Genomic DNA, 23,411 nt, shown 5'->3' on the forward strand with positions numbered 1-23,411 from the left:
CTCATCCCAAATATATCATTATGCATCATGTTTCAACTTTTCTTTTTTGCTTCTTGACATTTCTACTGGAAAGCTTTTGGTCACCATAGTTCACTAGATCTGCATACCAAGGGCTCACTACCTACGAAGAAAATAAATGTTCGTCAAGAACTTCATTTTCCAAAGGAAATTCATCTTGGAGTTAAAATAAATGACTTAGGTTGTAACGACCCGAAAATCGGACCGCTACCGGCGCTAGGATCCAGATCGGCTTAAGACCGCCGGGACCCGTAGCAAGCCAAACATACATCCTGTGAACCTGTTTAATCCCATACATGATCAACAACATACATAAAAATTAAAACTTTTCTTTCATTCATTCTCCAAACTCAACCCGTGCATGCACTATACATAACATAATCATAAGCATTGACCCCTCTGTGGGATCTCATCAATGCCCCAATGGGTGACATAACCTGTGTTGAGTTGGTTTACATAACATCATAAAACATCTGAGATCATGTATTAAAAGGGATAACAATACTCTATGGTCAAGCACACCTCTAACACCATGAACATCTCTACATTACATTTCTATACTGTACTTATACATAACATCTCAACATTATTCATGTCCACACTATCTATTACATAACCAAGACTTCCTTACTCTTGTTGACCTCCTAGTCTACCCTGTACCTGCAAACCTAGGGGTTAAGGGAGAGGGGTGAGCTACTAGAGCCCAGTGAGCAGAATAATAAAACATTTATATTAAAGGTTCATGCTTTCATGGAATGCATCACATCACAACTAATCATATCAAGGATGAACTTGTCACCACTTAGCCCTCTACATATTCCAATCATGCCAGGGGCGTAGTGCAGGCCACACCTGGTCTTCCTCTTATACATAACATATTATACATGAACAACTGTGCCGGGGGCGTAGTGCAGGCCACACCCGGTCTTTCTCTTACATAGTGCCAGGGGCGTAGTGCAGGCCACACCTGGACTTCCATATCATATCATCATGTCATAGCATATGAGGGCTAATGGATCATCCAACATTCATCCGCATCAACAACATATTATGCAATGCAACATATTCGTGAATTCTAATGCAAACACCCTAATATATATCTCATGGCATTCATGATGCATGAGTCATGCTGAACTTTCATTTAATTTCTCAATTTAAAACATTAAGTTTAGTTCCACTCACCTCTAGCTGAAGCTCTACTGACTTTGAAGCGACTGACTCACTGCAGGGGTCCCCGGTTCCTCGGGTCCGAACCTACACAGGTGGACTCAAATGAGGGACCAAACATACATGAACATAACTCTAAACTACTCCCCAAAAACACCCTAAAAAAACACCTCAAAACATCCATGGAAAACATGCAAAGGAAGCCTGAACAGGGCACTTTCGGCGGCAGGTTCGGCGGCCGAAAGTCCCTCCAGAGCCGAAAGTCAGGCAGGTTCGGCGGCACCTTCGGCGGCCGAAAGTCCCAGACAGAGACGAAACTCATGCATGTTCGGCGGCACTTTCGGCGGCCGAAACTGCCCTCCAGAGACGAAAGTCCTCTTTCGGGGGCAGGGTTCAGCAGCCGAAAGGCTTGCCTCCCAGGCAGGTTCGGCGGCCGAAAGTCCTTCGGCTGCCGAACCTGGTTTCTGCCAAAAGGGCAGAAACTCGGTTCTTCATGCACAAAAGCCTCCCATTCCATTCAAACATGCATAAACCTGATCTACAACATGCATACTCAAGCATACAAGCTCCTAGGGGTTTCAAACTATCTTAAACCCCAACTACAACACATCAAGCAACCACAAACATCATACATTGCTCAAAGACTTAACATAACCCATAAAACCAACCAAAACCTAAACATGCATTTCTACCCCATAGATCTACTTAAAACTTACTTAAAACATGAAATGAGCTCAAGATCGGCTCTTACCTCTTGAAGATCGAGAGAAAGACGACCTAAACTTGAAAACCAAAGGAAAGGAGCTCCTGTGCCTTCCAAGCTTCAAAACTTGCTCAAATGCTCAAAATCTTCAAAATAAAGTGAAAACTCATGAAAATCTCAAAAGATCTGAAGGAAGAACTCAAAAATTGGTGAGGAACGGCGGAGAGCTCACCTTGGCCGAAAATAGGGAGAAAAGCTCGCCCATTTCGGCTAAGGGACCCCTTTATAGGTGGCTGGCCAGGCCACATTCGGGAGCCGAACGTGCCTCCGCATGCATGCCATGTTCGGCGGCCGAACATAAGGTTCGGCGGCCGAACCTGGTTTCCCTCACTTATGCCTTCGGGGGCCTAAGGCACACTCGAAACACATGCAATGTTCGGCGGCCGAACTTGAGGTTCGGCGGCCAAACCTGGGTCTTCCTCCAAGGCGATTTTCATTTAAAATTCAACTTTCTTTTCACTTAAAATCATAAAACATATTAAAACATTTTATAAAAACATGGTTTTTCCCTTCTAGAAGTTTCCAACATCCGAGATCCCACCAGACGGTAGGGATTCCGATACCGGAGTCTAGCCGGGTATTACATTCTTCCTCCCTTAAGAACATTCGTCCCCGAATGTTCACCAACAAACACAAGCATGGCATACACATATCATACATACTAAGCACATAAAACTCACCTTAGAAGAGATGAGGATATTACTGGAGCATGGACTCCCGTGTCTCCTAGGTACAGTCTTTGATGTTGTGGTGATTCCAAAGGACTTTTACCATCGAGATTTCCTTGTTTCTTAGCTTTCTGATCTGGGTGTCTAGGATCCGTACTGGCTGCTCAACATACGTGAGATCCTCTTGGATCTCCACATCAGGCTCACTAAGAACCTTGCTCGGATCCGACACGAACTTTCTCAACATAGAAACATGGAAAACCGGATGGATTCTCTCCATCGAAGCAGGCAAGTCCAGCTTGTACGATACATTCCCAATCTTTTGCAAGACTTCGAAGGGTCCGATGTACCGTGGAGCTAGCTTACCTTTCTTCCCGAATCGAATCACCCCTTTCATTGGAGACACCTTGAGCAATACCAAATCCCCCTCCTGAAACTCTACTTGTCTTCTGCGGATATCTGCATAACTCTTCTGTCTGCTTGCAGTAGTCTTGATCCTTTCTCTGATTATGGGCACCACCCTGCTGGTGATCTCTACTAGCTCAGGCCCTGCCAAGGCCTTTTCTCCAACTTCTTCCCAGCAAACAGGTGACCTACACTTCCTTCCATACAAAGCTTCATATGGGGCCATCCCTATGCTGGCATGATGGCTGTTATTGTAGGCAAACTCCACTAAAGGTAGATGCTGCCTCCAAGAACCGCCAAAATCCAACACACACATTCTGAGCATATCCTCTATTGTCTGGATGGTCCTCTCTGATTGTCCGTCCGTCTGAGGATGGAAAGCAGTGCTAAAATCCAACCTGGTGCCCATAGCGTTCTGCAGACTCTGCCAAAACCTGGAGGTGAACTGGGGCCCTCGATCAGACACTATTGAAACAGGAACCCCATGCAGCCTGACGATCTCATCAACATACATCTGCGCCAACTTGTCCACAGAATAGCCACTCCTGACAGGGATGAAGTGAGCAGATTTGGTGAGTCTATCCACAATCACCCATATGGAGTCCAATCTGTTGGACGTTGCCGGTAACCCCACCACGAAGTCCATAGCTATATTCTCCCATTTCCACTCTGGAATAGGCAGTGGGTTAAGCATTCCAGCCGGCTTCTGATGTTCCAGCTTCACCCTCTGACACACTTCGCAGGCTGACACAAACTGTGCCACTTCTTTCTTCATAGCTGGCCACCAATAAACCTTCTTTAGATCTTGATACATCTTGGTGGCTTCAGGGTGAACACTGTATCTGGCATTATGAGCATCTCTCATAATGTCTCCTTTTAGCCCTACGTCATCTGGTACACATAGTCGGCTCCCATAGCGGAGGATCCCCTTGCTGTCGAATCTGAACTCACTATCCTTGCCTGACTGAACAGTCCTGGCAATCTTCACTAACTCTGGGTCCTCATGCTGTTTCTGAGCCACCTCCTCCAGAAACACGGGTGCCACTCTCATCTGGGCTACCAAATCACCTGTACCAGACAACTCCAACTGTAGACCTTCATTCATGAGCTCGAAGAACTCCCTCACTACTGGCCTCCTCTCTGCTGAAATATGGGACAAACTGCCAAGTGATTTCCGGCTTAAGGCATCTGCCACAACGTTCGCCTTACCCGGATGGTACTGGATCTTGCAATCATAGTCACTAAGCAGTTCTACCCATCTCCTCTGCCTCAGATTCAGATCCCTCTGACTCAAGATGTACTGCAGGCTCTTATGATCGGTGAAGATCTCACATTTAACCCCATAAAGGTAGTGCCTCCACATCTTGAGTGCAAAGATTACCGCTGCCATCTCTAGGTCATGTGTAGGGTAATTCAACTCGTGCTTCTTCAGCTGCCTAGAAGCATAAGCAATCACCCTTTCATTCTGCATTAGCACACAACCCAGTCCCACACGGGACGCATCACAATAGACTGAGAAGTCTTCATTACTAGATGGCAGAGCTAACACTGGTGCTGAAGTCAACCTCTTCTTGAGCTCCTCAAAGCTCTCTTCGCACTGGTCGATCCACACAAACCTCTGGTTCTTCTTGGTCAATCTGGTCATGGGAGCTGCAATCTTAGAGAAGTCCTGAACGAACCTTCTGTAGTAACCTGCTAGACCCAAGAAGCTTTTGATCTCTGTCACTGAAGTGGGTCTAGGCCAGTTAGCTACAGCTTCCACTTTCTTGGGGTCTACCTCGATTCCATTGTCTGACACCACATGCCCTAAGAAAGAGATGCTCCTCAGCCAGAATTCACACTTGGAGAACTTGGCATATAAGCCATGTTCCCTCAAGGTCTGCAAGACCAACCTCAGATGATGGGCATGCTCCTCTGCATTCCTGGAATACACTAAGATATCATCTATGAAGACAATAACGAAGTGATCCAGGTATTGACTAAACACTCGGTTCATGAGATCCATGAATGCTGCAGGGGCATTGGTTAACCCGAACGGCATTACAAGGAACTCATAATGCCCATATCTGGTTCTGAAGGCTGTCTTCGGTACATCCTCTTCTCTTATCCTTAACTGATGGTACCCCGATCTCAGATCTATTTTGGAGAAACAACCTGCTCCTGCTAGCTGGTCGAATAGATCGTCGATCCTTGGCAACGGGTACTTATTCTTGGTAGTGACCTTGTTCAACTGCCTGTAGTCGATACAAAGTCTAAGGGATCCATCTTTCTTTTTCACAAATAGCACTGGAGCACCCCAAGGTGAGGTACTCGGTCGGATGAATCCTCTATCTACCAACTCTTGTAACTGCTCTTTCAACTCCTTCAATTCTGTGGGTGCCATCCTGTAGGGAGGGATAGAGATCGGTCTAGTTCCAGGCATCAACTCAATTTCGAACTCTATCTCCCTAGCAGGTGGTAAACCTGGCAGCTCGTCTGGGAACACATCTAAGAACTCTCTGACTACTGGCACTGAGGCAGGCTCTCTAACATGACTATCCAGCTCTCTCACATGAGCCAGAAAACCCTGACAACCCCTCCTGAGAAGCCTACGAGCCTATAGGGCTGATATCAAACCTCTAGGTGTACTCCCCCTGTCTCCTCTGAAGATGACCTCTGACCCATCCTAACATCTGAACCTGACTACCTTGTCTCTGCAATCCAAGGTAGCACCATGGGTAGATAGCCAATCCATCCCTAGAATGACGTCAAAATCTGTCAAATCTAGAACCACAAGGTCGGCAGACAAGCATCTTCCCTCCACAAAAACTGGACTATACTGGCAGACTGACTCTGCCACTGACGGGTCACACTTGGGTCCACTGACCCATAGGGGACACTCTAACCTAGAGACCATCAATCCCAACCTCTCGACGGCCCTCGGAGCGATGAAAGAATGAGATGCACCAGGGTCGATTAATGCATACACATTAGAACAACCAATGATGAGATTACCTGACACCACGGTGTTGGATGTGTTTGCCTCCTGCTGAGTCATGGTGAAGATCCGTGCTGGAGCTGGCGAACCCTCACCCCTGAAACCCGCTGAAGAAGAGGCTGCCCCTCTTCCTCTGCCTCTGCCACTAGCCTGAGTCGCGGTTGGAGCTGCTGGCTGAGCCACACTACCAGAAGCTGTCTGCTGAGACTGTGCCACTGAAGCTACTCTAGGACACTCCCGAGCCATGTGTCCCTCCTACCCACATCTGAAGCAGGCTGTCGTCCCAACCAGACATACTCCCTTGTGCGGTCTCCCACATTTCCTGCATACTGCATTATCTGCACCTGAGCTCGAGCCACCTCCTAGTCCCAGACCTGACTTGATCTTACTCCAGAACTTATTCTTCCTGGACTTCCGGGAGCCTCTGTCCCACTTCTTACTGCCTGAACTCAGAGAAGAAGGGTCTAACCTACCCCCTCCTGGGGTCTTGGAACCAGAAGGCTGTGCCACTGACTGCTTGACTTTCCCTTCGATGATAGCACTAGCCTCCATCCTCCGAGCCATATCCACTATGGCATGGAAACTCTCCCTCTCTGCTGACTGAATCAAGGAGGAATACCTGGAATGAAGCTTCATAATATACCTCCTTGACTTCTTCTGGTCTGTGTCCAGATTCTGCCCAGCAAACGGCAACAGTTCCAAGAATCTGTCCGTATACTCATCCACACTCATCTCATCCGTTTGCCTCAGCTGTTCGAACTCAATCATTTTCAACTCCCTGGAACTGTCAGGGAAAGCCCATCCTGCAAATTCATTGGCAAACTCCTCCCAGGATAGACTATCCAACCTCGGGTTCATATAGTTCTTAAACCACTCTCGGGCCTTCTTGCATTTTAATGTGAACCCAACCATCTGAATGGCTCTACTGTCATCAGCTCCTATCTCATCTGTAATTGTTTTGACCCTCTCAAGGTACACAAACGGGTCCTCACCGGTTTCAAACTGGGGAGCACCCAGCTTCATATAATCGATCATCTTGACCTTGCTCCCCCCAGATGAGCTAGGCTTAGGCATTTGGGTTTCTGGGACAGTAGGTGCTGCTGGTGGTGGAGGAGGTGCAGCATCCCCCGGGGTAGGGTTTGCTGTACCTGGATAGAAAGATGGGGGTGGGTACATGGGGTACTGTGGATACTGTGGGTAGAAAGGTGGGTAGGGCATCTGAGAGTGATAGGGGTTAAAACTGGGGTACTCCGATGTGCCTCCCATCGAGTACCCGAGATTATGTGAAAAGGGTGGGTAGTAAGGTGGCTGAACAAATCCCGGGGCCTGAGTGCCTCCTTGGGACTCTCCCATTCCCTCTTCCGACATACTTACTCCGAGACTGCCATCCCTCCTCTGATCTACATCCATCTGATCCCCCACATCCTCTGACATATCCCCTTGCACTGTTCCCCTCACTGATTTGCTTCTACCCAGATCCAAAGACCTTCTAGGGTCTCTTACTGCTCTTTCTCTGCTGGACCTACTTGACATTGCCCTAGGCAATGCAGGAGGACGGGCATCAGTGCCCTCGTCCTGAGGTGGTACTCCAGTCAATCGCGCAGATCGACGAGTTCCTCTCATCCTGTTTACTGAAAAACAGCACACATCACATAAACATTAGCATCAAATGGTTCATGTGCAAACACATGAACCCGCATCACATACATCACATACATAGCATATCATTAATGCACATGCATACAATCATGGCATTTCACATCATCATTCAAGACAGGACTCTTTATCCTATCCTAGTGGACATGATCTTTCTATTGTGCTTGACCTTCCAGAACATCTATGAGCCCGACACTCTAGATCCGACCATATGAACCTAGGGCTCTGATACCAATCTGTAACGACCCGAAAATCGGACCGCTACCGGCGCTAGGATCCAGATCGGCTTAAGGCCGTCGGGACCCGTAGCAAGCCAAACATACATCCTGTGAACCTGTTTAATCCCATACATGATCAACAACATCCATAAAAATTAAAACTTTTCTTTCATTCATTCTCCAAACTCAACCCGTGCATGCACTATACATAACATAATCATAAGCATTGACCCCTCTGTGGGATCTCATCAATGCCCCAATGGGTGACATAACCTGTGTTGAGTTGGTTTACATAACATCATAAAACATCTGAGATCATGTATTAAAAGGGATAACAATACTCTATGGTCAAGCACACCTCTAACACCATGAACATCTTTACGTTACATTTCTATACTGTACTTATACATAACATCTCAACATTATTCATGTCCATACTATCTATTACATAACCAAGACTTCCTTACTCTTGCTGACCTCCTAGTCTACCCTGTACCTGCAAACCTGGGGGTTAAGGGAGAGGGGTGAGCTACTAGAGCCCAGTGAGCAGAATAATCAAACATTTATATTAAAGGTTCATGCTTTCATGGAATGCATCACATCACAACTAATCATATCAATGATGAACTTGTCACCACTTAGCCCTCTACATATTCCAATCATGCCAGGGGCGTAGTGCAGGCCACATCTGGTCTTCCTATTATACATAACATATCATACATGACCAACTGTGCCGGGGGCGTAGTGCAGGTCACACCCGGTCTTTCTCTTACATAGTGCCAGGGGCGTAGTGCAAGCCACACCTGGACTTCCATATCATATCATCATGTCATAGCATATGAGGGCTAATGGATCATTCAACATTCATCCGCATCAACAACATATTATGCAATGCAACATATTCGTGAATTCTAATGCAAACACCCTAATATATATCTCATGGCATTCATGATGCGTGAGTCATGCTGAACTTTCATTTAATTTCTCAATTTAAAACATTAAGTTTAGTTCTACTCACCTCTGGCTGAAGCTCTACTGACTTTGAAGCGACTGACTCACTGCAAGGGTCCCCGGTTCCTCGGGTCCGAACCTACACAGGTGGACTCAAATGAGGGACCAAACATACATGAACATAACTCTAAACTACTCCCCAAAAACTCCCTAAAAAAACACCTCAAAACATCCATGGAAAACATGCAAAGGAAGGCTGAAAAGGGCACTTTCGGCGGTAGGTTCGGCGGTCGAAAGTCCCTCCAGAGCCAAAAGTCAGGCAGGTTCGGCGGCATCTTCGGCGGCCGAAAGTCCCAGACAGAGACAAAACTCATGCATGTTCGGTGGCACTTTTGGCGGCCGAAACTGCCCTCCAGAGACGAAAGTCCTCTTTCGGGGGCAGGGTTCGGCAGCCGAAAGGCTTGCCTCCCAGGCAGGTTCGGCGGCCGAAAGTCCTTCGGCTGCCGAACCTGGTTTCTGCCAAAAGGGCAGAAACTCGGTTCTTCATGTACAAAAGCCTCCCATTCCATTCAAACATGCATAAACCTGATCTACAACATGCATACTCAAGCATACAAGCTCCTAGGGGCTTCAAACTATCTTAAACCCCAACTACAACACATCAAGCAACCACAAACATCATACATTGCTCAAAGACTTAACATAACCCATAAAACCAACCAAAACCTAAACATGGATTTCTACCCCATAGATCTACTTAAAACTTACTTAAAACATGCAATGAGCTCAAGATCGGCTCTTACCTCTTGAAGATCGAGAGAAAGACGACCTAAACTTGGAAACCAAAGGAAATGAGCTCCTGTGCCTTCCAAGCTTCAAAACTTGCTCAAATGCTCAAAATCTTCAAAATAAAGTGAAAACTCATGAAAATCTCAAAAGATCTGAAGGAAGAACTAAAAAATTGGTGAGGAACGGCGGAGAGCTCACCTTGGCCGAAAATGGGGAGAAAAGCTCGCCCATTTCGACTAAGGGACCCCTTTATAGGTGGCTGGCCAGGCCACATTCGGGAGCCGAACGTGCTTCTGCATGCATGCCATGTTCGGCGGCCGAACATAAGGTTCGGCGGCCGAACCTGGTTTCCCTCACTTATGCCTTCGGGGGCCTAATGCACACCCGAAACACATGCAATGATCGGCGGCCGAACTTGAGGTTCGGCGGCCGAACCTGGGTCTTCTTCCAAGGCTATTTTCATTTAAAATTCAACTTCCTTTTCACTTAAAAGCATAAAACATATTAAAACATTTTATAAAAACATGGTTTTTCCCTTTTAAAAGTTTTCGACATCCGAGATCCCACCAGACGGTAGGGATTCCGATACCGGAGTCTAGCCGGGTATTACATAGGTGATCAGCCACTAAGTTTTCTGATCCCTTTTTATCTTTTGTCTCAAGGTCGAATTCCTGCAACAATAAAATCCATCTAATTAGTCGCGATTTGGCTTATTTTTTTCTCAAAAGGTACTTCAAGGTTGCATGGTCAAAGAACACAATTACTTTAGTGCCTAACAAATATGATCTAAATCTTTCTAAGGTGAAGACAATTGCTAAAAGTTCTTTTTTAGTAGTGGTAATTACTCTAGGCCTTATCTAAAATTCTAGATGCATAACATACAACATGAGGTCTTTTATCAATTTATTGACAAAGAACAGCTCCTGAGGCATAATTGCTTGTGTCACACATTATTTCATATGGATATTTCCAATTCGGTGCTTGCGTGATGGGAGCAGCAACTAGGTTTTATTTTAGAGTGTCAAAGACTTCTCAACACTCTTCATCAAAATTAAATAGCACATCCTTTTGCAAGACCTAGCATAATGGTTGAGCAATCCTTGAGAAGTCCTTAATAGATCTCTTGTAAAATCCTGTATGACCAAGAAAAGATCTAATGTCCCGCAAACAAGCGGGTAGGGTAAAGCCTTAATCACATCAACTTTAGCCTTATCAACCTCAATTCCTCTTTTAGACATTACATGATCTAAAATTAAATCTTAATCTACCATGAAATTACATTTTTCATAATTCAAAACTAAATTAGACTCCAAATATCTTTTCAAAATGTGAGTGTGGTTGATTAGATATTCATCAAATAAATTACCATAAATTGTAAAGTTGTCCATGAATACCTCTATTATTTTCTCAACAAATTCCGAAAATATATTGACCATATACCTTTAGAAAGTTGCTGGTGCATTGCATAGCCCAAAAGACATTCTGCTACAAGCGAAACTGCCAAATGGACATGTGAAAGTTGTTTCTCTTGATCTTCTAGGGCCACTGGTATTTGATAAAAACCTGAAAACCATCCAAACAACAAAAGTGAGATTTTCTTGCCAGTCTTTCTAACATTTGATCAATAAAAAGTAAAGAAAAATGGTCCTTCCTAGTTAATGAATTTAGTTTGTGATAGTCTATACAAACTCTCCACCCGTTTTGAACACGAGTGGGAACCGAATCTCTTTGTAATTCCTATCTTCTTGGGTACGACTTGGACTGGACTTACCCAACTGCTGTCTTAAATTGGATATATTATTCCTGCATCAAGCAATTTTAATACATCCTTTTTATAACCTCCATCATAAGGGGTTTCAACCTTCTTTGTGCTTATCTCTTTGACTTACTATCATCTTCAAGGAGGATCTTGTGCATGCATGTAGAAGGACTTAATCCCTTTAGATCTGCGGCTGTCCACCCAACAGCTTTCTTATACTCTTTCAATACCTAGACAAGTTTATCCTCTTCTCCCTTACTTAGTTTATTAGAAACTATGATTGAAAGTGTGTTCTTACTCCATAGGAATACATATCTTAGATGTGCAATAAGTGTTTTTAACTCAATTTCTAGTGCTTGAAGAGTAGAAGGAAGAAGTTTGTGGTAAGTTTCGGGTATTGTAAGCGAGTTAGAAGTACTTACCTTATGGCTCGATGTGTCCAATGAGTGGACTATTTCAATGATTTCCTCATCGAGTTGAGATGTGCTATTGTCCAGGCAGTCCAATGTCAAGTTTTCAATTAGGACTACCTCTAATTTGTCTTCCTTGCTTAATTCAAATGCTTCTTGAGCGAGAGGATCAACAACATATATGCTGCAAAGAGAAAATTTATTATCAGGATACTTCATCGCGTCGTAGACAATAAATTTTACCTCTTCTTCTTCAAACTCCATTATGAGCGTGACTTCATGCACATCGATCTTCATTCTAACTGTGCTGAGGAATGGTCTTCCTAGCAACAAATCGGTGGAGTTGGATGAACTATCATCTTTCATGTCTAAGACGAAAAAGTCTGCTGGAAAAATAAGCTTCTCCACTTGAACTAATACATCCTCCAATATGCCTTTAGGGTATACTATTGATCTATCGGCGAGCTAGAGTGTGACTGCAGTTTGTTTTAAAGGACCTGCATCCAAAAATAAATAAACAGATAGAGGCATAACATTTATGGAAGCTCCTAAATCACACATTGCCTTCCTAACTTCAAAGTTACCAACTTTACATGATATTACAAACATGCCTTTATCTTTACATTTTTCATGAAATTTTTCTTTGAAGCACAACTGACACATTCTCACCTACTTTTATTTTTTCATAACTATACAATTTTCTTTTATTAGTGCAAAAATCTTTTAGAAATTTCGCATACGTGGGTATTTTCTTTATAGTTTCAAGAAGGGGTATGTTTACCTACACTTTGCGAAAAATCTCCAAAATATCTTTTTCTTCCCTTTTCCTTTTGGATTGAGCAAGTCTTTTAAAAAAAAGAGGATGTATTACTTGAATTAGAGGATGTTGTGCTTCTGATTTTTGGGGCTGGTTCTCTGCTGGAATCTCCAATTCTACTTCTGGCATCAGGTCTATCGCACTGCCTTGGGTAAGCCTCTTCGACTGACAGTTTTCAATTCTTTTTCACTTCGCAATGTAATTGCACTTGCATTCTATTTTGGGTTTGGCACGGTTTGGGAGGACAGTTTCCCTTGAGATTTCAGCTTGCTCACTAATATGGCAAGTTCGCTCACTTGGTTCTCCAAATTTTGAATGCTCGACTTCGTTTCCTGTTGAAAAGTAAGAGTGCTATTAGCTAGAGATTGCACAATGTCTTCTAGAGACATACCTGATTTTGCAGCTTGATAATTGGCTTTTGGCTAAAAATTTTGCTGTTTATTCCTATAGCTAAGGTTTGGATGATCTCTCCACCCCAGATTGTACATATTTGAAAATGGATCATACTTCCTTTATCCATTGAACCCTTCATGCATTTACCTGTTGCTCATCTTCCTAAAGGGTAGGACACATATCTATTGGATAGTCGACTTTTTTGCAAATGCCACAAGTCCGTACATTATTTCATACAGCCAATCGTTGAATTGCAGTGGTAAGTTGTAAAATTTTAGAATCTAAAGATGCAATACTTACCTCATTCGCATTCCTAAAAATGTCCTCATCTTGGCCATACTGTCTAGAGTTGGCAGCCATTTTTAAGATTAAAATTTTACCCTCTTCAGGTTCCACTTTTGAAATGGCACATCCATTAGCAGCATCTATTATGCTCCTTTCTAATGGCAACAATCCTTTATAGAAGTGAAGATTGAGTTATTTTGTGGTGATTCCATATTTTGGACAGCCTGCAATCAATTTCTTATAACGTTCTCAATATTCAAGGAGCGTTTCATTTTTTCTTTGTTTGATTTCACTTATTTCATTTCTTATAGATGAAACTTTAGTTGCTGGAAAAAATATTTCTAAAAACAAGTATCTAATTTGTGCCTAGATGGTGATTGATCCTGGAGGCAAATAGTAGAGCCAATCTTTAGCAGATTCAATCAAAGTAAAAGAAAAAACTACTAACCTAATTTGTTCATCAGTTATCCCCTATGGTCTCATACTCGAATAAACCACATAAAATTCTTTCAGAATATGGGTCTTTATTCTCCAACCTTTGAAATTTTGGTAACATATGAATCATACTTGTTCGCAATTCTAGGAGTGCGTTCAACACTGGGTATGTGATGTAAAGAGGTTACTCTTCAACAGCAGTTGCAACCATCGTTTCTCTTCTGTTGGGCTCAATTGGGTGTTCAGGTGATCTTGGAGATGTGGGTTCTTCGGTGTTCTTACGTAGAGGTGATTGGGCAGGCAGTTGAGAGGCTTTCGAATTGGCCTGCTTTTGTAACTTGGTTGCTTTTCTCAATATTTTGGCAATCTTCTCGATTTCTGGATCAAACTGGATTCTACTATTCTCAAACTTGATCATAAAAATAAAAAAAAAAATTATTAAAGGTTTTCGATAACGGCGCCAAAATTTAAGGCGTGTCGAATTCATCAATTTAAAATTGATTCTCCTTTTCTTGAATTAATAGATTGTGGAGATAGGGTTAATGAGTGTCGATCTTATAGAGACCTTAACTTTTTTTTAAATTAAATGACAAGTAAAATAAGAAAAATTATTTAAAATAAAAAGAGAGAAAAAGAAAATTGCCATCGGAGAAATTGATTTTAAGAAAAATTAAAGAAGAAATAAAATAATGCGATTGAAATGATGAAACAAATAATTAATTAAAAAGTTCAGTTGAAGGTAATCAAAGTTGAGAAGTTTGTAGTCGATTGTTGATTAAAAAGATTATTCATTTTATTGTCCATTGTTTGGTTATAGTGTTCAAACAAGCGAATTCCACCAATTCTTTCTTAAGATTAAATTAATCTGTTGTAGCATTTAAATTAATTCCTAGTTAATTAATAATCCTATTAACCGTATAGATTTAATTAATTTAACTGTTTTAAGAAGAGAAGAACCCAAACTTGATCAATAATAGTAAGCAAATTATTTAAATCAAATCAATTAATTTCTTAACATAAATGAATATGACAATTGCTACTTATATTAATCCGATTAAATAATTACATATTTATTTGGGTTAATTAATAATATGTCGTCTTTTTAGAAAATTCAATAGATTTCTTGAATTCCTAAGAGGACAATAATGGAGGTAGTGTTGCTTGAAAATAGAAAAAAAAATTGAAAATAGAAATTAAGATGAACAGAAATTAAGAACAAAATCTCACAACTTAATTAAACCTCAACTTGATTAACCTTCAACTGAAAAAATATATTTAGCCTCTAAGGGTCATAACGAAATTATAAAAAATAAAAATAAAAGAAGAAGTAGAAGAAAAATTCGGTCAAAGAGGAATCGAAAGGAGAGTGTAGAGATGAGGAGAAGAGAGATGAGAGATGAGAGATGCATTTCTACTTCTAGGACAGTCTTCATATAGATTTCTCTCAAATAAAAAGATCATTATTCACAGTTAAAAAGAAAAAATAAAATAAATCTACTACTACTATGATGACTCTTATCCTAATTCTGATCTGATTATATTTGCATCTATTTAAAACAGTTTTGAATTCTGTATAGCTGGCAAAATAGAAATCCTACAATATGTCTGTCGAGTTTGGATCACAGCCTTGGGCAAAACTATATCTTCCAGTCAGAAATAGCTATAAAACAGCTTCTTTTAGTTCATTTTCTCATTTTCAGCTTAAAGTCTGTCCAAAATCAAAATCCAAGTAAAAACCAATCTTTTATATCAAAATCATAGCAAAATCATAGAATTTAATATGAAAAAAGTGGTGAATTTTACATCTCATAACCCATTAGAGCTATAAAAAGTCAAGGAGCTTGTCAGGGCTAAGAAAATGCTCAGAAACTCGTCAGGGTTGAAAAAATACATGGAAGCTCGCTAGGGCTGTAAAAATACTCGTAAACCCATTACGGCAGTAAAAGGCCAGGAAGCCCATCACGGCTGTAAAAAGGCAGGGATCTCGCAAATGCTAGAGAATGGCCAGAAGCTCGTCAGGGCTAGTTGGAGAAAGAAAATGCTTGGAAATATCCTAGGACTGAAAAATGCCTAGAAAGTCGATAAGGCTAAAAAGATTAAGGGGCTCGTTAGGGCTAGAAGATGCCGAGATGATCCCCAGGGCTAAAGAGAGTTCGGAAACGTGTCAAGGCATTACTATATCACTCAGATCAAGTTTTACCAAACAAGATCTTGGACCTGACTAGTTGGCAGGGCAAATAAGAAGAAAGCAAGGATATCATACGTTCAGCCCGCATAAACAAGTCACATTACTCAGATCATGAAGACAAGTGTTACCTTCCAATATAAAGAATCGACGATCAGCAGGAGGACCTCTAATACTACATGAGACTCACCCAAAGTAGGCAGTAAGCTGCCATCATAAGATAAGGTCAAGTAGCAAGATTCTAATAAACCTACACAAGGTCCCACCCATAGAAAAGATGTAACGACCCGAAAATCGGACCGCTACCGGCACTAGGATCCGGGTCGACTTAAGGCCGCCAGGACCCGTAGCAAGCCAAACATACATCCTGAAAACCTGTTTAATCCCATACATGATCAACAATCATACATAAAAATTAAAACTTTTCTTTCATACATTCTATCATGCGCCAAACTCAACCTGTGCATGCACTGAACATAACCATAATCATAAACTTGACCCCTCTGTGGGATCTCATCAATGCCCCAATGGGCGATATACATGTGTTGAGTTGGCTAAGCATCTATATCATAAAACATCTAAGATCATGTATTTAAAAGGGATAACACATCCATATGGTCAAGCACAGCCTCTAATCCTCAATATCAATATACATATCATGACTATACAACTTTACATTTATCTTACAATTTATCATGTCCACTATCTATCTATTACAAACATGAGACTTTACTCTTCTTGACTTCTCTGTCTAGCCCGTACCTACAATCCTGGGGGATTAGGGAGAGGGGTGAGCTACTAGAGCCCAGTGAGCAGAATAGTGAAATCATATATTTAAAAGTCTCATGTCATTATGTAATGCAACACATCACAACAAATCACATCTCGGATGGTATTGTCACCAATAGTCCTCTACATAGTCCAACTGTGCCGGGACGTAGAATGGGTACAACCGGTCTTTCTCTTATCATACATATCATAACATACCAATGTGCCAGGGACGTAGAATGGGTACAACCTGGACTTCCATACCATATCATGCCGTAACATCATCATGCCATATGAGGACTAAAGGATCATTCAATAACCAATCCACATCAACATCATAAATGCAATGCAACATATTCGTGAATACTAATGCAAACAACCTACTATATCTCATGGCATTCATGATGCATGGATCATGCTCAAAATTCATATTTCATTTATTTTAAAACTTAAGGTTTATTCCACTCACCTCTGGCTAGCTCTGACAAACTCTGTAGCAGCTGGCTCACTGCTGGGGTCCTCGGTTCCTCGGGTCCGAACCTACACAGGTGGACTCCAATGAGGGACCAAACATACATAAACATAACTCTAATATACTCCCCAAAAACCCCCTAAAACATCATAAAACAACTACATAAAAACATGCAAGAAATGGCTGGACAGGGCACTTTCGGCGGCAGGTTCGGCGGCCGAAAGTCGCTCAAGAGCCGAAAGTCAGGCAGGTTCGGCAGCACCTTCGGCGGCCGAAACTCCCAGACAGAGGCGAAACTCATGCATGTTCGGCGGCACCTTCGGCGGCCGAAAGTCCCAGACAGAGACGAAAGTCTCCTTTCGGGGGCAACTTCGGCAGCCGAAAGGCCTGCCTCCCCAGCCATGTTCGGCGGCCGAAAGTGCCTTCGGCTGCCGAACCTGGTTTCTGCCAAAGGGTAGAAACTTGGCTCCTTTATGCACATTTGCCTCCAAAACTAACCAATCATGCATAAACTTGTTCTAAACATACATACACATCATACATCACACCTAGGGGTCTCAAACTATCAAATACCCCAACTACAACACTTCAAACATGCCACATTGTTCAAAAACATAACATTTGCTTAAAAACTCATACAACCCTATACATGCCATTCTACCCCATAAAACAACTTAAAACTTACTTAAAACATCCAATGAGCTTAAGATCGGCTCTTACCTCTTGAAGATAGAGAGAGAGATGACCTAAACTCGGAGATCCAAGCAAAAGAGCTCCTGAGTTCCCAAAGCTCCAAAACTTGTCTTAAATGCTCAAAACTTGCAATGAGAGGTGAAAACTCAAGAAAAATGGAGGAGATTTGGAGAAAAAACACAAGATCTGGGGAGAGGGAGGTCGGAAGCTAGCTATGGCCGAAAATGGGAGAAAGCTCGCCCATTTCGGCTAAGTGACCTTTTTATAGTGGCTGGCCAGGCCACGTTCGGGGGCCGAAAGTGCCTCCGCATGCATGCCATGTTCGGCGGCCGAACCTGGGCTTCCCTCACTTATGCCTTCGGGGGCCTAAAGCACTCCCGAAGTGCATGCATGTTCGGCGGCCGAACTTTGAGTTTCGGCGGCCGAACCTGAGTTTCCTCCAAGGGTGTTTTTATTCAAAAACTCATTAAATTTTCATACTTAAAACCATGAAATACCTTAAAACATTTTATGAAAACATGTTTCTACCCTACTAGAGGCTTCCGACATCCGAGATTCCACCGGACGGTAGGAATTCCGATACCGGAGTCTAGCCGGGTATTACATTCTCCCCCCCTTAAGAACATTCGTCCCCGAATGTACCTCAACTAGCACACATAGCATGACATAAAACATAACATACATACATAGCACATAAAACTCACAGGGAACTAACCTCAGAAAAGATAAGGGTATTGCTGGAGCATGGACTCCCGTGTCTCCCAAGTGCATTCTTCCAAGTTGTGGTGGTTCCACAGGACTTTCACCATTGGGATTTCCTTGTTCCTTAACTTTCTGATCTGGGTGTCTATGATCCGAACTGGCTGTTCGACATAGGTGAGATCCTCTTGGACCTCCACATCAGGCTCACTAAGAACCTTGCTCGGATCTGACACAAATTTCCTCAACATGGAAACATGGAAAACCGGATGGATTCTTTCCATTGAAGCAGGTAAATCCAGCTTGTACGACACATTCCCAATCTTTTGCAAGATTTCAAAGGGTCCAATGTATCGTGGGGCTAGTTTACCTTTCTTCCCGAAGCGAACCACTCCCTTCATTGGAGACACCTTGAGCAATACCAGATCCCCCTCCTGAAACTCTAACTGTCTCCTGCGGACGTCTGCATAGCTTTTCTGTCTGCTGGCAGCAGTCTTGATTCTCTCTCTGATTATGGGTACCACCCTGCTGGTGATCTCCACTAGCTCAGGCCCTGCCAAGGCCTTTTCTCCAACTTCCTCCCAGCAAACAAGTGATCTGCACTTCCTTCCGTACAAAGCTTCATATGGAGCCATCCCGATGCTAGCATGATGGCTGTTGTTGTAGGCAAACTCCACCAAAGGTAGATGCTGCCTCCAAGAACCGCCAAAGTCCAGCACACACATTCTGAGCATATCTTCGATAGTCTGGATGGTCCTTTCTAACTGTCCATCAGTCTGGGGGTGGAAGGCAGTACTGAAATCCAACCTAGTACCCATGGCATTCTGCAGACTCCGCCAAAACCTGGAGGTGAACTGGGGCCCTCTATCAGACACTATCGAAACAGGAACCCCATGCAGCCTGACGATCTCATCTACATACACCTGCGCCAACTTGTCCACAGAGTAGCCACTCCTGACAGGGATGAAGTGAGCAGATTTGGTGAGTCTGTCCACAATCACCCATATGGAGTCCACTCTGTTGGACGCCGCCGGTAACCCCACTACGAAGTCCATAGCTATATTTTCCCATTTCCATTCTGGAATCGGTAGCGGGTTAAGCATTCCAGCCGGCTTCTGATGTTCCAGCTTCACCCTCTGACACACTTCGCAGGCTGACACGAACTGTGCCACTTCTTTCTTCATAGCTGGCCACCAATAAACCTTCTTCAAATCTTGATACATCTTGGTGGCTCCGGGGTGAATGCTGTATCTTGCATTATGAGCCTCTCTCATAATGTCTCCTTTTAGCCCAAAGTCATCTGGTACACATAGTCTGCTCCCATAGCGGAGGATCCCCTTGCTGTCAAATCTGAACTCACTGTCATTGCCTGACTGAACAGTCCTGGCAATCTTCACTAACTCCGGGTCCTCATGCTGTTTCTAAGCCACCTGCTCCAGAAACACGGGTGCCACTCTCATCTGGGCTACCAAGGCACCTGTACCAGATAACTCCATCTGTAGACCTTCCTCAATAAGCTTGTAGAACTCCTTCACCACTGGTCTCCTCTCTGCCGTGATGTGGGATAGACTGCCTAGTGACTTCCGGCTTAGGGCGTCTGCCACGACATTCGCCTTACCCGGATGATACTGAATCTTGCAATCGTAGTCACTCAGCAGCTCTACCCATCTCCTCTGTCTCAAGTTCAAATCTCTTTGACTCAGGATGTACTGCAGGCTTTTATGATCTGTGAAGATCTCACATTTTACCCCTTAGAGGTAGTGCCTCCACATCTTGAGTGCAAAGATTACTGCTGCCATCTCTAGGTCATGCGTGGGGTAATTCAACTCATGCTTCTTCAGTTGCCTAGAAGCATAAGCAATCACCCTCTCATTCTGCATCAGTACACAACCCAGTCCCACACGGGACGCATCACAAAAGACTGTAAAGTCCTCATCACTAGATGGCAGAGCTAAAACTGGTGCTGAAGTCAACCTCTTCTTAAGCTCTTCAAAACTCTCTTCGCACTGGTCGGTCCACAGAAACTTCTGATTCTTCCTGGTTAGTCTAATTAGAGGAGCTGCTATTTTCGAGAAGTCCTGAACGAACCTCCAGTAGTAACCTGCCAAACCCAAGAAACTCCTAATCTCCGTCACTGAAGTGGGTCTAGGCCAGTTAGCCACAGTTTCTGTCTTCTTGGGGTCCACCTCTATCCCATTCTCTGACACTACATGCCCTAAGAACGAAATGCTCCTCAGCCAGAACTCACACTTAGAGAACTTGGCATACAAGCCATGTTCCCTCAAGGTCTGCAGAACCAACCTCAGATGATGGGCATGCTCCTCTACATTCCTAGAATACACCAAGATATCATCTATGAAGACAATAACGAAGTGATCCAGGTACTGGCTAAACACTCTGTTCATGAGATCCATGAATGCTGCAGGGGCGTTGGTTAACCCGAACGGCATTACAAGGAACTCAAAATGCCCATATCTGGTCCTGAAAGCTGTCTTTGGCATGTCCTCTTCCCTGATCCTCAACTGATGATACCCGGACCTCAGATCTATTTTGGAGAAACAACCCGCTCCTGCTAGCTGGTCGAATAGATCGTCGATCCTTGGCAATGGGTACTTGTTCTTGGTAGTGACTTTGTTCAACTGCCTGTAGTCGATACAAAGCCTAAGGGATCCATCCTTCTTTCTTACGAATAAAACTGGTGCACCCCAAGGTGAGGTGCTCGGTCGGATGAAGCCCTTTTCTACCAACTCTTGCAACTGTTCTTTCAACTCCTTTAACTCGGCTGGGGCCATCCTGTAGGGAGGGATAGAGATCGGTCTAGTTCCAGGCACCAACTCTATCTCGAACTCTATCTCCCTAGCAGGTGGTAAACCTGGAAGCTCATCCGGAAAAAACATCCTGAAACTCTCTGACAACTGGCACCGAGGCCGGCTCCCTGACCTGACTGTCTAGCTCTCTCACATGAGCTAAGTACCCCTGACATCCCTTCCTAAGCAACCTACGAGCCTGAAGAGCTGATATCAGACCTCTAGTTGTGCCCCTCATGTCTCCTCTGAAGATGACCTCTGACCCGTTCTGATCTCTGAACTTGACTACCTTGTCCCTGCAGTCCAAGGTAGCACCATAGGTAGATAGCCAATCCATCCCTAGAATGACGTCAAAGTCTGTCAAATCTAGAACCACAAGGTCGGCGGAGAGGCATCTTCCCTCAACAAAAACTGGACTGTACTGGCAGACTGACACTGCCACCGACGGGTCACACTTGGGTCCACTGACCCATAGGGGACACTCTAACCCAGAGACTATCAGACCCAACCTCTCAACGGCTCTCGGAGCAATAAAAGAATGAGATGCACCCGGGTCCATTAATGCATACACATCAGAACACCCAATGACGAGATTACCTGACACCACGGTGTTGGATGTGTTAGCCTCCTGCTGAGTCATGGTGAAGATCCTGGCTGGAGCTGATGGACCTTCACCTCGGGAACCAGAAGAAAAGGCTGCCCCTCTCCCTCTACCTCTGCCACTGCCCTGAGTTGTGGCTGGAACTGCTGGCTGTGCCACACTACCAGAAGCTGTCTGCTGGGGCTGGCCCATAAAAGGCGCTCTAGGACACTCCCGAGCTATGTGTCCCTCCTGTCCACATCTGAAACATGTATTAGTCCCAGCTCGACACACTCCCCTGTGCGGTCTTCCACATCTCTGGCATTCTGTACCATCTGAGCCTGAGCTCGAGCCACCGCCAAATCCCATACCGGATTTCAACTTGTTCCAAAACTTATTCTTCTTCGGCTTCCTGGTGGTATTATCCCACCTCTTCTTACCTGAGCTCTGAGAAGAGAAACCTGGTCCTCCTCGGCCTGGGGTCTTAACCCCTGAAGACTGGGTCACTGACTGCTTCACTGACCCTTCAACTATAGCACTTGCTTCCATTCTTCGAGCCATATCCACCACAGTGTGGAAACTTTCTCTCTCAGCTGACTGAATCAACGAGGAGTACCTGGAATGCAGCTTCATAACATACCTCTTGGCTTTCTTCGTATCTGTATCTAGAGCTTGCCCTGAAAAAGGCAATAGCTCCAAGAATTTATCCGTGAACTCCTCTACACCCATGTGCTCTGACTGCCTCAGTTGCTCAAACTCAATCATCTTCAGTTCTCTAGAACTGTCTGGAAAAGCCCATCCAGTGAACTCATTCGCAAATTCTTCCCATGTCATACCGTCTAATCTCGGGTCCACATAACACTTGAACCACTCCCGTGCCTTTTTGCACTTTAAAGTGAACCCTGCCATCTGAATGGCCCTGCTGTCACTTGCCCCTTTGACAGGAGCGGTTGTCGAAGCCGGTCAAAAATAACCTTCTTGGTTACCTACAAATACAACTGTAGACAGTGGTGAAGGATCGTATCCACAGAGAATTGATTACCTATTTATTTATCTTAATCAAGACCAATCAAACCAATGGAAAGCACAAGTGAAGGTAGTTAATTGCAAATAGAACAAAAGTAAAGTGCAAGGAAAGTAAAAAGGGGGGTTTTGAGATGATTTGATTAATAACTAATGAAAGCAATTAAAACAGCAAGTAATTAAAATAAAAGAGGAAATCAATAAGAGAAAGGTCTAGTTGAAGATATGGATCCACTTTGGTTGTTTGGGTTGATCATTGAAACATGGTTATCTTGATTGATTCAATAGGTTGGTTATGGGGGTGGAAGACGCTTCTCACCACCATGTCTTTCCTTATGAACAAATTGATTAGGGAACGTCCTCTAACCAATTACTAATCAACAAATTGCCAAGGAACGTCCTTGGGCCATAGGCATCAAAACAATTGCCAATTGCATGAAGAACAAGAAAGATCCAAACCCTAACTACTCAAA

This window comes from Manihot esculenta, chromosome 12, assembly GCF_001659605.2.
Source record: "Manihot esculenta cultivar AM560-2 chromosome 12, M.esculenta_v8, whole genome shotgun sequence".
Lineage (NCBI taxonomy): Eukaryota > Viridiplantae > Streptophyta > Magnoliopsida > Malpighiales > Euphorbiaceae > Manihot > Manihot esculenta.